This window comes from Sinocyclocheilus anshuiensis, unplaced genomic scaffold, assembly GCF_001515605.1.
Source record: "Sinocyclocheilus anshuiensis isolate Anshui unplaced genomic scaffold, SAMN03320099.WGS_v1.1 scaffold2082, whole genome shotgun sequence".
Lineage (NCBI taxonomy): Eukaryota > Metazoa > Chordata > Actinopteri > Cypriniformes > Cyprinidae > Sinocyclocheilus > Sinocyclocheilus anshuiensis.
Genome location: NW_015555845.1, coordinates 138206 through 153269, shown reverse-complemented (window position 1 = coordinate 153269; position 15064 = coordinate 138206). Strand labels below are relative to the sequence as shown.

Sequence of the window (15064 nt, the reverse complement as noted above, 5' to 3'; positions counted from 1 at the left end):
TTAATATTTTTGTTCAAAATGTAATATGTTTTTTGTTTGATAAACAGAAAGTTAAAAATAACAGCATTTGCAGCATTTATTTTAAGTAGATCTTTTATAACATACATGTCTTCATTGTCACTTTTGATTAATTTAATGCATCTTTGTTGAATGAAAGTATTAACTTCTTAAAAAATTTTCACACTAATATCATGCATCGAAAAAAAAAAGATCAGTTCGAGAAAAATAAAAAAAAAGTTTTGTGAACATAATATATGTGTGTGTATATTCATTCTGATATGATGATTTGGTGCTTGAGAAATATTTCTTCTTATTAGCAATGTTGAAAACAGTTGTGGTGCTTAATATTTTTGTTCAAAATGTAATATGTTTTTTGTTTGATAAACAGAAAGTTAAAAATAACAGCATTTGCAGCATTTATTTTAAGTAGATCTTTTATAACATACATGTCTTCATTGTCATTTTTGATTAATTTAATGCATCTTTGTTGAATGAAAGTATTAACTTCTTAAAAAATGTTCACACTAATATGCATCGAAAAAAAAAAGATCAGTTCGAGAAAAATAAAAAAAAGTTTTGTGAACATAATATATGTGTGTGTATATTTATTATGTTTATAGAAAGACACACACATACAGTATATATTTAGAAAATATTTACATGTATATATTTATGTTCATATAATTTATATTATATATAAATATATTTAATATATAAACAACATATTTTTCTATATACATGCATGTGTGTGTATTTATATATACATAATAAATATGCACAGTACACACACATATATTATATACACAAAAACGTTTATTTTGGATGCAATTAATCGTGACTAATCGTTGCCCAGTACTAAAAAAATAAGGAAAGCACACACAAATATATAGGTTAAAATGCACATTACAATAAAATCTAGTTTTACAAGATAAAAACTGCATCAAAAGCAGTAAAAAAAAGAAAGAAAACGATTTTCGTTAACTTCGTGAAAAAAAGTGTGGAAGTAGATAAAACTAAACTAAAAGTGTATTTCACTTCTGCATACATAAACAAAACTAGATTTTATACACACCGTTTAGTTTTCAACCATCTTAGTTTAGCGAAAATAGCAACCCAAAACTAGCTACCAAAAAGAATGACAGGGGGATTTCTTGCTGTCTGTCTCATCAGTCTTGTACTGCACTTATCCTACTGTCCCATAAAATGCCTCAGCGTGTGTGTGAGACAGTGACTAGCTGTCAGGCCTGAGGGACAAGAGAGAGACAGAGGACAGATGAGAGCATTGCCTTTGAGAGCGCCTGCAGTATTTATGCTGCTGTGAGTCAGGCAGGGAGAGAGGGGAAATATGTATCGCCCACACACACACACACACACTACTTTATTCTGTCCCACTCTGCATTGCCGTGGCAACGTCACATTGAGCCCTTTCCATCCCCTTTGACAGCACAATCTGTTTCACCCACTCTCCTCTCGTTTACTCTTACACTCGCTTTCCTCTCTCTCTCTTTTCCTGTCTGTCAAACATGGACATGTCTTTGTTCTTCTGTGTCAATACAGCTGAGATCCACATACATCTGTAGATGTGTGTATGTGTTTGATATAATAGTGTGGTCTGTGCATTCAAACGCAGGTGTTTGGGGCAAATGGAGGCAAACAGATGGATCCTTATGCAGCTCTCTCGTTCTCCTTCACTAAACATGTAAATATACAACAGGAAATGCTTATGTCCACTCATTATGTGCTTCAGATAGCATTATCTGTGTGTGCAAACATTTTGCCCCGCTTTCTGACCTTAGAATACACTTATAATGTTTCTGATTGGATGAGCCATGTTTGAAGCCATTATAGTGCCATTATATGCACACCTGTGATCACACTCTCTGTTACTATGTGCCAAGCTGCTTGGCAACTGTAAAGAACCAACAAAATTAGACTGATTAACTATATTACACTGTGGAGTGATTATATTAATATATGTAGTTGCTGAACACTGCTGCCATTTATCAAATTGCAGTTGACACAATTTTTAGAAGGATGCATTATAGGTTCTCTGATGGTAGCAGTTAATATGTAAATGACTGTTCATGCTAATATCCCCTATTGTATTTTTACATGTAGATTGCCTTTGCCATCATGCAACGCTCACTTAAAGTTAAGGTTCTGTCATGTTAGCAAACCTTCAGCTATAAAGAAATCAGACATAAAGGGCCATTTTTTTTAAATTGAAATTTATACATCATCTGAAAGCTGAATAAATAAGCTTTCCATTGATGTATGGTTTGTTAGGATAGGACAATATTTGGTAGTCATACAAATATTTGAAAATCTGGAATATGAGGGTGCAAAAATATCTAAATATTGAGAAAATTGCCTTTAAATTTGTCCAAATGAAGTTCTTAGCAATGCCTATTACTTATCAAAAATTAAGTTTTGATATATTTACGGTAGGAAATGTACAAAATATCTTCATGGAACATGATCTTTACTTTATTTTGATTTTGATTCTGATTTTGATCAATTTGAAAAATGTATCATTTTGACTCATACAATGTATTTTTGGCTATTGCTACAAATATACCCGTGCTACTTAAGACTAGTTTTGTGGTTCAGGGTCACATATTTAATCTTTAAAAACACTCAAAATTCATTATTTTAATTGAATAATGGAATAAATGTAATCATTAGCAAATCTCAAAATGAATATACATTTTTTAGACTGTACTTTATAATATTGTAATACCTACATTTATTTGTAGCATTTGAAATTATTGTAGTGTTTTATGCTTCAGCGTGTGTATTGGATGTGAAATGTGCCCTGTCGGTCTGTTCTGTATGTCACTGTATGATTGTTGACATGTAAAGCACCTTTCATATATCAGCAGCAAATTAAAAGGCAAAGTCAGCAACTGTGCACTTGATAGTGCCCGCACACACACACACACACACACACACACACACACACACACACACACACACACACACACACTCACACACACTGTCCCTCTGATGTATGACAATTTTGCCTCAGGTGATATACAGCTCAATGTGACCAAACTCTCAAAGACAGACTCACATTCTGTAAATGACACCTCAGTCATTCCAGGCTAGACTTTAATTTATATTTCTTAATAAGTACCTGTTATGAGCAGGTAGTCTGCATTAATATGACTATCGTGCTCTTTCTGTTCAAACACACTCTCTCTATCATTATTACTGCCATGTTCCTTCACGCTCTGTTCATTCCTCTCCTGACTTCCTCTCATTTAGATCTTGAAGGTCACTAGAATGCCACAGTAGTTTTGTAAACTGTCATAGACAGTTAGCAGCTGAGGTCACTGTGCACTTGGTCAACTCTTGTTCTTCTTAGTTTATCTGAAGGTGAATGCTTTCACTTTATATCTGCTGTGAAGGGCTCATTTGGAAGTTGTAGATTTAATATATGAAGACTATATTTGCAAAAACAGATAACTCAGGTTTTTTTTTATGTTCTAAAATCATGTTTTTTATTATGTTTTCATGTTTTTTTTGTGTGTGTGTGTGTTTTATTGCATTAGTTAGCTGGATTTTAATTTTTAATTTTTAACTTAATCAAAATAACCCAACTGAAGTTTGACTGAGATTAATTGGAACGTACAATGAAAAAACATGATTTTTGAAAACTGTTAAAAAAGGAGTTATCTGTTTTTGCAGATGAACTTTTCATAGAACATTCTTTGTGTGCTTTTAATATATGCTTCGTATCCTCATTTTAGTCAAATCAAAATGAGGGACCTATTCATATAACATGGTCATGATTTACATAAACAAATGAATTAATTAATAAAACAAGAAAATTAATTCTTAATTTGTGGCCACTATAAGTATATTTTTGTCTGAATGTCACGTGTGGGGCTATGTAGTTTTATATTTTTAGCCTATATGTTTTAAATATTATTTATTCTTATGATGGAATAGCAGAATTTCCAGCAGCCATTACTACAGTCTTCAGTGTCACATGATGAACAAAGTTGTGCTGCTTAATATTTTTGTGGAAACTGTAATACATTTTTTTTGTTCATAATTCTTTGACAAACAATCTTTTATAACAGTTTAAATGTAACTGTCACTTGTGCGCTTAATATTTTTGTTGAAAGCTTGATACAACATTCTCTGATGAATGGAAAGTTCAAAAGAATAGCATTTATTTGAAATAGAAATCTGTTAGCATTCAGATTTGATCACTTGAATGCATCCTTGCTGAATAAATATTTAATTTCTTTAAAAAATATCTTACTGATCCTGACAATATATTCGCAAATTATTTGCTAGAATATTTTATATGTATATTTTTCTTGTAAGTTTTAAATTTTCTCTTGACGTTTTCTTTACATTTATTTATTTTTTTATTTTATATGTGTGTGTGTGCCTGGTTTTGTACAGTATAAAAATCATTACGCCTATGGAATGTCCCCATAAACATGGAAACACAACATGTGTGTGTGTGTGTGTGTGTGTGTGTGTGTGTGTTTGTATATGCAAAATACACCCGCACACACACACACACACACACACACACACACACACACACACACACACACACACACACACTCACACACACTGTCCCTCTGATGTATGACAATTTTGCCTCAGGTGATATACAGCTCAATGTGACCAAACTCTCAAAGACAGACTCACATTCTGTAAATGACACCTCAGTCATTCCAGGCTAGACTTTAATTTATATTTCTTAATAAGTACCTGTTATGAGCAGGTAGTCTGCATTAATATGACTATCGTGCTCTTTCTGTTCAAACACACTCTCTCTATCATTATTACTGCCATGTTCCTTCACGCTCTGTTCATTCCTCTCCTGACTTCCTCTCATTTAGATCTTGAAGGTCACTAGAATGCCACAGTAGTTTTGTAAACTGTCATAGACAGTTAGCAGCTGAGGTCACTGTGCACTTGGTCAACTCTTGTTCTTCTTAGTTTATCTGAAGGTGAATGCTTTCACTTTATATCTGCTGTGAAGGGCTCATTTGGAAGTTGTAGATTTAATATATGAAGACTATATTTGCAAAAACAGATAACTCAGGTTTTTTTTTATGTTCTAAAATCATGTTTTTTATTATGTTTTCATGTTTTTTTTGTGTGTGTGTGTGTTTTATTGCATTAGTTAGCTGGATTTTAATTTTTAATTTTTAACTTAATCAAAATAACCCAACTGAAGTTTGACTGAGATTAATTGGAACGTACAATGAAAAAACATGATTTTTGAAAACTGTTAAAAAAGGAGTTATCTGTTTTTGCAGATGAACTTTTCATAGAACATTCTTTGTGTGCTTTTAATATATGCTTCGTATCCTCATTTTAGTCAAATCAAAATGAGGGACCTATTCATATAACATGGTCATGATTTACATAAACAAATGAATTAATTAATAAAACAAGAAAATTAATTCTTAATTTGTGGCCACTATAAGTATATTTTTGTCTGAATGTCACGTGTGGGGCTATGTAGTTTTATATTTTTAGCCTATATGTTTTAAATATTATTTATTCTTATGATGGAATAGCAGAATTTCCAGCAGCCATTACTACAGTCTTCAGTGTCACATGATGAACAAAGTTGTGCTGCTTAATATTTTTGTGGAAACTGTAATACATTTTTTTTGTTCATAATTCTTTGACAAACAATCTTTTATAACAGTTTAAATGTAACTGTCACTTGTGCGCTTAATATTTTTGTTGAAAGCTTGATACAACATTCTCTGATGAATGGAAAGTTCAAAAGAATAGCATTTATTTGAAATAGAAATCTGTTAGCATTCAGATTTGATCACTTGAATGCATCCTTGCTGAATAAATATTTAATTTCTTTAAAAAATATCTTACTGATCCTGACAATATATTCGCAAATTATTTGCTAGAATATTTTATATGTATATTTTTCTTGTAAGTTTTAAATTTTCTCTTGACGTTTTCTTTACATTTATTTATTTTTTTATTTTATATGTGTGTGTGTGCCTGGTTTTGTACAGTATAAAAATCATTACGCCTATGGAATGTCCCCATAAACATGGAAACACAACATGTGTGTGTGTGTGTGTGTGTGTGTGTGTGTGTGTTTGTATATGCAAAATACAAAAATGCATCAATGCATCAAAATTATACAGCAATATATTGACTCCATAAACACACTTTTGCTGGAATATAAAGCAAAATATTACTAATGCTAATATGTAGTTTTCAGCACATTATTACTGATGCTTCGAAACTATCATGGGTAATTTTTGCAGTGTATAAAACATAATAATATATAAAACATATAAAACACTGTTAAAACATAACAGTGTATGAAACATCTCAGAAAGCTAAAATTTTAAGTTTGCCAGGCTTAAAAATGCACATCAACATCAATACATGTAAAATTTCCAGTGCCAGCATAGCACTTGCCCTTAGGTTTGGCAATGAGAAGTTTTTCTTCAGAATCTTTTTGATTCTATAAAAGCATGTAGTTCCATTAACAACAATACCAAATTTTCAAAGCAATACATGATGTGCTGAATGTTCTGGGGTTGCATATCCTAAAGTGAAAAATACCTGATGTGAGAACCCCTCTTTTGAACAATTAAAATTATTTTCCCACTTTGGGTTATTATACGGTTGTAATGGTATTACTGCAGCAGCTCCAGGTGTGGTTTTAAACCCCCCTTTCTCTTTCTCTGTATGCTACAGTACGGTGTGTTCCGTTTGCAGTAATTACACTCGTGAGATTGCTCAGTGAGATCACACACCTCTCGTTAGACTGTCTCTCTTACTCGTTACCATTGAAGCGTGTGTAGAACTGAGTGCATGTATGAGAGAAATGATGAGGCTGTGTTTATGTGGGATGTGGGTGACAGTCTTTCTGAATGCAAACATGATGAGTGATACACACCGGTGTGCAGTGTGAAGAGGTCACGCTCTCCGAGCATCTGCCTGTTAGCTCTGTCTTCTTATGTCTGTTTAGTCTGTGGAGAAATGCAGTTCTTTATGTATTCAGTTAGTGAGCACAGAAAACTTTCCGATCTCTTTTTCATAATCTCATTCACTTCAAGGCCACTGGACATGCTTATGCATGATTATTCTGCCGTTTTAGCTTGCAAACAAAACACTTCACACCATAATCTCAGCTTTCAGGGAAAATCAATAGTTCCACCTGCCATTGCCTCTGGCCAGGCCTCTAATGCACAACCAGGGAAGGCAAACAAAAACTCTCTCCTATTTATGCTGCTGTTTGTTTTTGTTGTATAAGGCAGTGGTTCCCAACACTGGTCCTGGAGGCACCCCAACACTGCACATTTTGCATGTCTCCTTTCTTTGACACACCAATTTCAGGTCTTGGAGTCTCTACTAATGAACTGAAGATCTGAATCAGGTGTGTTTGATTAAGGAGACATGCAAAACATGCAGTGTTGGGGTGCCTCCAGGAGGTGACCGTGATTTCACCAAGTACAACATGTTCCTGGATCAACATCCGTGTTGATCCTGGAACAACATTCCAATTAACCAATCAGAATTGAGGGATAACTTTTCAGGAAATATCTGTTTTAGGCTTACGATCAGGGTTAGGTGCTTCTACACCCTTGTTAATCAGCTATCATTTCACACTGATTTTAGGAATAAATTATGGGTAGGGTTAGGTTTAGGGGTAGGGATTGGGTTTAGACTATATTTTTGGACAGTAATGTTGATCCAGGATCAACAAAAGATGTTGATCCAGGAACATGTCTTACTTGGCAAAATCATGGCGACCAATGGACCAGGGTTGGGAACCGCTGGTATAAGGCATTTCATTTACTTTACTTCTCAAAAGATTTGTGTTGGTACGACTTTTTAAATGTTTTTAAAATCCATATGCTGGAACAGTAGCATTATGAAATATTATTACAGTTTAAAATAACTGTTTTAATTTTTATTTAAAAGTAATTTGTGTCACATGATCCTTCAGAAGTCATTCTAATATGCTGATTTGGTGTTTAAGAAACATTTATCAAATTTGAAAACAGTTGTACTGTTTAATATTTATAAACCATGACACATTTTTCAGGATTCTGTGATTAATCGAATTTACCGTATTTACAGTATTTGACATTGAACTCTTGTGTAACATTGTCAGTGTCAATTTTGATCAGTTTAATGTGTCCTTGTTAAATTAAACTATTAATTTCTTTTAAAAAAATCTAACTGACATTGTTCATACTGATTTAGTGCTGAAGCAATTTTCTTATTGTCAATGTTGAAAACAGCTGTGCTGCTTAGTATTTTGTGGAAATCGTGATACATTTTTTTCAGGATTCTTTTATAAATAGAAAGGTCAAAAGAACAGCATTCAAAGTTTTATAACATTATAAAAATCTTCACTGTGACTTTTGATAGGTTTTTGCTCAATAAAAGTATTCATTTAGCCCAGGGGTGTCCAAGCTTGGTCCTGGAGGGCCGGTGTCCTGAAGAGTTTAGCTCCAACCCCAATTAAACACACCTGAACCAGCTAATCAAGCTCTTACTAGGCATACTAGAAACTTAAAGGCAGGTGTGTTGAGGCAAGTTGGAGCTAAACTCTGCAGGACACCGGCCCTCCAGGACCGAGTTTGGGCAGCCCTGATTTAGCCTATTTCTTAAAAAAAAAAAAAATCCTGACACCAAACATTTGCATGGCAGTGTACATAACTGGGAAATATAAAATTAGTTTGAACAGAACGTGGATCTTAGTCACCATCCAAACCACCTATAGGCAATTTTAGACAACCAATCAGCTGTCACAGAGCAATTTTGCATGTATTTGAGTTGTGTTGGTATTTTGCTGTTGCTAGATGTATTCATAGAAGCCTCCAGTGATTCCTTCAGTCTGTTTTTAATCATGTGGTACTGAATCTTGCCTAAGGAAACTGTGATGTTAAGTTCCAGCATCCCTGAGACGTCTTGCCAAACAACCTGACAGGCACAACACTTTTACAGTAAACATGCATTGAATATTTCTGTTGGAATATCAGAGAATCAGACATTGGTCAATAGTACCCTTCTTATGTTGCCTACCTCTCTTTCACCCTCTGATGCATAAATTATTTAAACAAAGAAAAAAAATAGAATATAATAATCTTTTTTTCTTTTTCAAAAAGATACATTTTGAGAGAGTACTGGACACCATGCACTCAGGATTTATTGTAAGCTAACGGCGATTTGTAGCATTTAATTTCAAAACCATCAACAAATTGTTATAGACTTGAGAAATAATACATTATGACCTTGTCCAATAGAAAATATTACAGATTAATATAATAACAGATCAGTTTGAACTTTGAAAGACCTTTTGCAAACCCACATACAGACACCGTTGTATTTCCCTATAGCTCCATTTCTACACTGTTAAAAGAATTATGAAAAAAAATTAATGTATATATGTAATGTAGAAATGTAAACTCTTACATTTGGTTACCATATCCTATACAGTAAAAAAACAAAAAAACAATTGTAACTGGTTTATTCTTGCCTTTATGGATATTACTGTAAAATGCCTTTTAAATTACTGTATAATGTTACAGGGGAAATGACATAAAAAATACATTCCAATAAATCCATGAATGACACATCAAACATGATTTTTATATAGATTTTCTTTAATAGCTTTGCTTATTTTTGTCAGCAGTAATGTACATTCAAGTTTTGTGTTAGATTGTATGGTATTTTGTTCATGTTTATTGCATTATTTTAGTGTTACCCTGATGGTGTTTTGTCTTTGTGTATAACCCTGTGTGTATTTTTGTGATCAGGCCAAGTACCGTAAACTCTGATTCATCATGTGACTTTATATTCTACCACACAGCAAAATCTTTACTACTCAGAGTACATATGGAGAAGTCGTGGCCTAATGGTTAGAGAGTCGGACTCGTAGCCCAAAGGTTGCGAGTTCAAGTCTGAGGTCCGGCAGGGATTGTAGGTGGGGGGAGTGAATGTACAGTGCTACTCTTCCACCTTCAATACCACGACTGAGATGCCCTTGAGCAAGGCACCGAACCCCCAACTGCGAACCCCCGCAGCATAAATGGCTGCCCACTGCTCCGGGTGTGTGTTCACAGTGTGTGTGTGTTCACTGCTGTGTGTGTGCACTTAGGATGGGGTAACCATACTTGGCCACATGTCACGTCACTTTCACTTTCACATATTGTCCCAATCTACAGAGTGTTAAAGTAACACCGAAGCAGAGTTACCACTGTTGAGGATTATGTGATACGTTTTCATGTCTAAAAGCCTGAGCAGTAGTTGCTCATCTTCAACATTGTTAACAATGGGTTTTCTTTACTAATGCTCACTCATGAATTTTGCAACAAGTTTTTCTAAGTCTCACCAAGGCTGAATTTATTTTATCAAAGATACAGCAAAAGCAGTACAATTGTGAAATATTATTACAGTTTAAAATAACTTTTAAACGTTTTCTATTTGAATATATCATATTGATATTCTGATATGGGGAAGTCGTGGCCTAATGGTTAGAGAGTCGGACTCGTAGCCCAAAGGTTGCGAGTTCAAGTCTGAGGTCCGGCAGGGATTGTAGGTGGGGGGAGTGAATGTACAGTGCTACTCTTCCACCTTCAATACCACGACTGAGATGCCCTTGAGCAAGGCACCGAACCCCCAACTGCGAACCCCCGCAGCATAAATGGCTGCCCACTGCTCCGGGTGTGTGTTCACAGTGTGTGTGTGTTCACTGCTGTGTGTGTGCACTTAGGATGGGGTAACCATACTTGGCCACATGTCACGTCACTTTCACTTTCACATATTGTCCCAATCTACAGAGTGTTAAAGTAACACCGAAGCAGAGTTACCACTGTTGAGGATTATGTGATACGTTTTCATGTCTAAAAGCCTGAGCAGTAGTTGCTCATCTTCAACATTGTTAACAATGGGTTTTCTTTACTAATGCTCACTCATGAATTAATTAATTGCTTAATTGTCCCATTAACTTTAACTCGGCTTCAGTGTTACTTTAACACTCTGTAGATTGGGACAATATGTACTCTGAGCAGAGTTGATTTAACTCTGGGGATTTTGCTGTGCACCTGTATTATTATGGTGGTTATCAGTACATTTTAAGGTTAAAAAACCCAGATTTGTTCAAGTAGATTTGCAAATTAACATTACTTATACAGTAAGTTGTAAAATATACAGGCACCAATATGCCATGCCATAATACCTGAAACATTGTCCCCATATATTTACAGTAAACTTCTGGAAACCACAGCTACTGTTTTTACTGTAAATATAACATGATTTTTTTTACAGTGCATAAATATGAACATTTATAATAAGTATTTATTTGCACAATGTAATTCAAATATGAACATTTCCTATCCTTATTTAAAATATTCCTAGATTGTTGTTTTTTGGATCTAGATAAATTCTCATTAAAATGCTAAGTGAACAAATGTATGCATGGTACATGGTGTTGTCTAGAGTCGACAAAAGTATTTTCATTTATGGTACATAAACTTCACCAATTACATTAATAATGCCTCATTAGAAGTGTTGTTTTTATATATTATTCTATTTAATCTTTTTTTTTTTTTTTTTTACTGATATGAATGACCTTGAATTGAACCCATAGATATTGTAGAGGTACCTCAATGCTTTCATCTGTCACTTAGAATTTATGCCGTCATACAAAACACAATGATGTATGAAGACGCAGTTATATAGAATTATGGGACAAGGTCACCAAAGCCATGTTGGTTTTTAATGAAAAATCACACCTTAATGGTTAGAAATGGCTTTTAAAGCTTTGTCTTCTGTAGTGGACGCCAGCATCTGAGGGTTCACTGTATGGTTGCTAGTGAAAGTCAGATGTCCTCTGAAGGATTGTGTTTACAGGATCAATGACATTAAAGAGGGAGTGAGTGAGAAACAGAGATAAAGAGAGAAATGTCTCGGGGGAGAGATAATGAAGTTGTGCAAGGTCAAAAAACAGGTAATTTAAGAAGCTCCCAAGGCGATGTGTTGTTTGTCTTTAGAGGTCTTCCTGTTTCTGTCTGTGATCAAGCTTTATACATTTCCCAATACTTCCGTCTTCATTTCAGTGCAGTAATAAAAACCGTTTACAAACCAGTGGTTTTCATTGCTGCAAAGAATCATCTTTATACTCTGTCCTCAGACACTTGGTTTTACACACATTTCTTCCTAGACACACTAACAGCCATTCTCATTTACCCCAGCAATTTTCCAGCAAGGTTGCCATAGTGATTTAAAATAAATACGTAAAACTGCATAACAGATTTCTCTAATGTATGGCATCTGTTATTTTGCTGTGGGGAATATGGTTATTTTTTAGTGTTGTGAAAGATGTGATTGTGTTGCTCAGTGTTGTTTGAAAGGGTTTAAGAAATCAATAATATAGAAATGGTTTAAGAGATAAATTACCCAAAAATGAAAATTGTCATAATTTAATCACTCTTTTGTTGTTCCAAACCTGTATGAGTTTCTTCTGCTGAACACAAAACAAGATATTTTGAAGAATGTTGGCAACCTAACAGTAAACGGTAGCTATTGACCTCCATAGATTTTTTTTTAAATGTATTTATTTATTTATTATTATTTTTTTATTTTTTTGCTACCGTCAACTGTTTGGTTACTCATATTCTTCAAAATATCTTCTTTTGTGTCCAACAGCTGAAAGAAATTCATACAGATTTGGAAGTGGCGAGTAAATTATTATTTTTTTTCTGCCCTGAGAATATTTTCTCTGTCCCCACAACAAAAAATGATTCATTTTTAATTTTTAGTATTTTAAGTATATTTATATTAGGAATTAAATTAAATTAAATTACATTTAATTTAATTTTTATTTTTAAATGGCCCCACCACAGTAATTATACACAATAATTATACACAGTGTTAGTATAAAGATGTATAGATTTAATATAAATGATTTAATTTTATTTAATTAGATTTGATTTAAAATGTAAGTTAATTGAAAAAGTAATTTAAAGTCATTTTTGTAATTATTCTTATTGTTAGTAGGTAGTCTTGTGTGTTACATGAGGACACCAAGACATTTTACATTCATGAACGGCTAGCTCTTTTTCACTGCTTAATGAGGCACCAGGAGTTTAAACATCTTAAGCTCTGTGAGTCTGAGTGAAATGCTAATTTGTAGTGAGCTGAACTGAAGAAGAATATTTGCCTTTGCTGTAAGATTGCATAGAAATGGACTCCATTCTTCACTTCACTTCATTTTTCATGGAGTTTAATGCTCATGCATGTCCTAAGGCACAGTGTCTGTGTGCGCATAAATGGGTTAGGTGTTCATAGAGTGCTGTTGAGTGAGTGTCTATCTGTCCTCCCACACTGTGGAGAACTGAGAGAGATTCTGCCTGCCCTTCGGTCTTTTTCACCTCATTTTACATCACACCAGGGTCCAAATGTGCTCTTTCTCACACATACTGTACACACAACGGCGAACAAAAGCAAAGCATTGTGCCTTGAGGGTTTATGTTTGTTTGTAAAGTTGTAAAAAACAAAACAAATTATGGATAAATCTAATGTGGCAAAACTGTAGCAAATACAATCCATTCCTCTAGTGGGCAGTATAGAGTGTATTTATGTCTAATTGCACCATTCACTTCCCATAAATGTTTTATTAAATCCTAAGCACCCTGCATGCAAATATGACAATATGTTAACAGGACTAGGAACAATCAGTGGTTTTTGGAAATCTTGCTATAGCTAATTGTTTCAAGTCTCATTTGTATTAAAATTGGGTCTGTGTACACTTTGCACTTACCCTGCCGACTATAAGATCATCATGATCAATATTACCCACAATCATCTGCTGTTTATGCAGTCAGTAATTGGATACACAATATACCCAGTGGTCCCTGTTGATTTGGGAATGCAGAAAAGTCAATAGTGCCTCAGCATTTGGGATCACACCAGGAGTTTTTAATTATTCAAGCTTGAAAATATACTCCGTAATCTCATTAGTTTAGTCAAGCAGTGAGGTATGTGTGTCTGGAAATAAATAGGCTTTTCAGACACCAGGGGTACTGACGGCATCCAGGGTTATGTAATGGTGTCCCTCTAAGGGTTATTAGAAATGCCGGTGCAGGTGAAATTGCCATACATATAGTTCATTGACATACATATAAACAAGATGTCATCGTATTGTATTGGTCAAGTAACAGTGTTAAAAAAATATCTGCTGTCATTTACTCTAGTATAACCTTTCATTTCATGCATCAAACCTGATATGCTACATGAGTGATACATGATTGCATGGGTTCTACATTCACTTTCCTTAAATGCACAAGAAAGAGGGCAGGTTATCCCTGGCCTTGCTGTCATTTTAGACTTATGTCACATTCACATTCTGTTAGTTGTTGTGTCTCTGTGCAAGGTCTTGGCTTGACTGCATGGCTGTAACAACCTTGAGAAAGAAATTGCCTGGGATTCCTAATCCATTCTCAAAAATGAGATCAAGGTGACTACAACCAAAGATGCTAGCGACAGAGTAGAAAAGAAATTGTCATTTGTGTGTTTTAAGCATCCATAGTCAGTGATTTCTTGTGCAAATGCATTGCTCTAAAAGTATTTGGACACTTAAGTCACACTTACGTATACATTTTATTATAGTTTATATATTTTTTAACACAAAGGAATACCACATTAACTATGTGATTTAACACATTCCAATTTTACAGACAAAACATGCGCAAATAACACTACTGTTTAAAAGTTTGAGGTTAAATGTTTTTACAAGTCTTGTATGCCCACAGTTTAATCAGTTTATTTGATCAAAAACACAGTAATATTTTGAAATGTTATTACAATTTAAAATAATCGTTTTATGTTTTAATATATGTTAAACTATAATTTATTCCTGTGATGGCAAAGCTGAATTTTTAGCTGTCATTACTCCAGTCTTCAGTGTCACATTATCCTTCAGAAATCATTGTAATATGCTGATTTGGTGCTAAAGAAAAAATACCTATTATCAGTGATGACAACAGTTGCTTAATATTTTTGTGGAGATGCCCTAATTTTTAGGATTCTT

The 15064-nt window shown here is 34.1% G+C and overlaps 1 long non-coding RNA gene across 1 annotated transcript; it reads right to left on the bottom strand.

Annotated features, from left to right (window-relative positions):
• Window positions 1–1113: 1113 nt before the first annotated feature.
• On the bottom strand, window positions 1114–7230 carry LOC107675613 (uncharacterized). The gene is made up of 3 exons (XR_001632610.1): window positions 7074–7230; window positions 6920–6992; window positions 1114–1244 (listed from the first exon to the last, which is right to left on the bottom strand). It is a non-coding gene; the product is annotated as an uncharacterized LOC107675613 (long non-coding RNA).
• Window positions 7231–15064: the final 7834 nt, after the last annotated feature.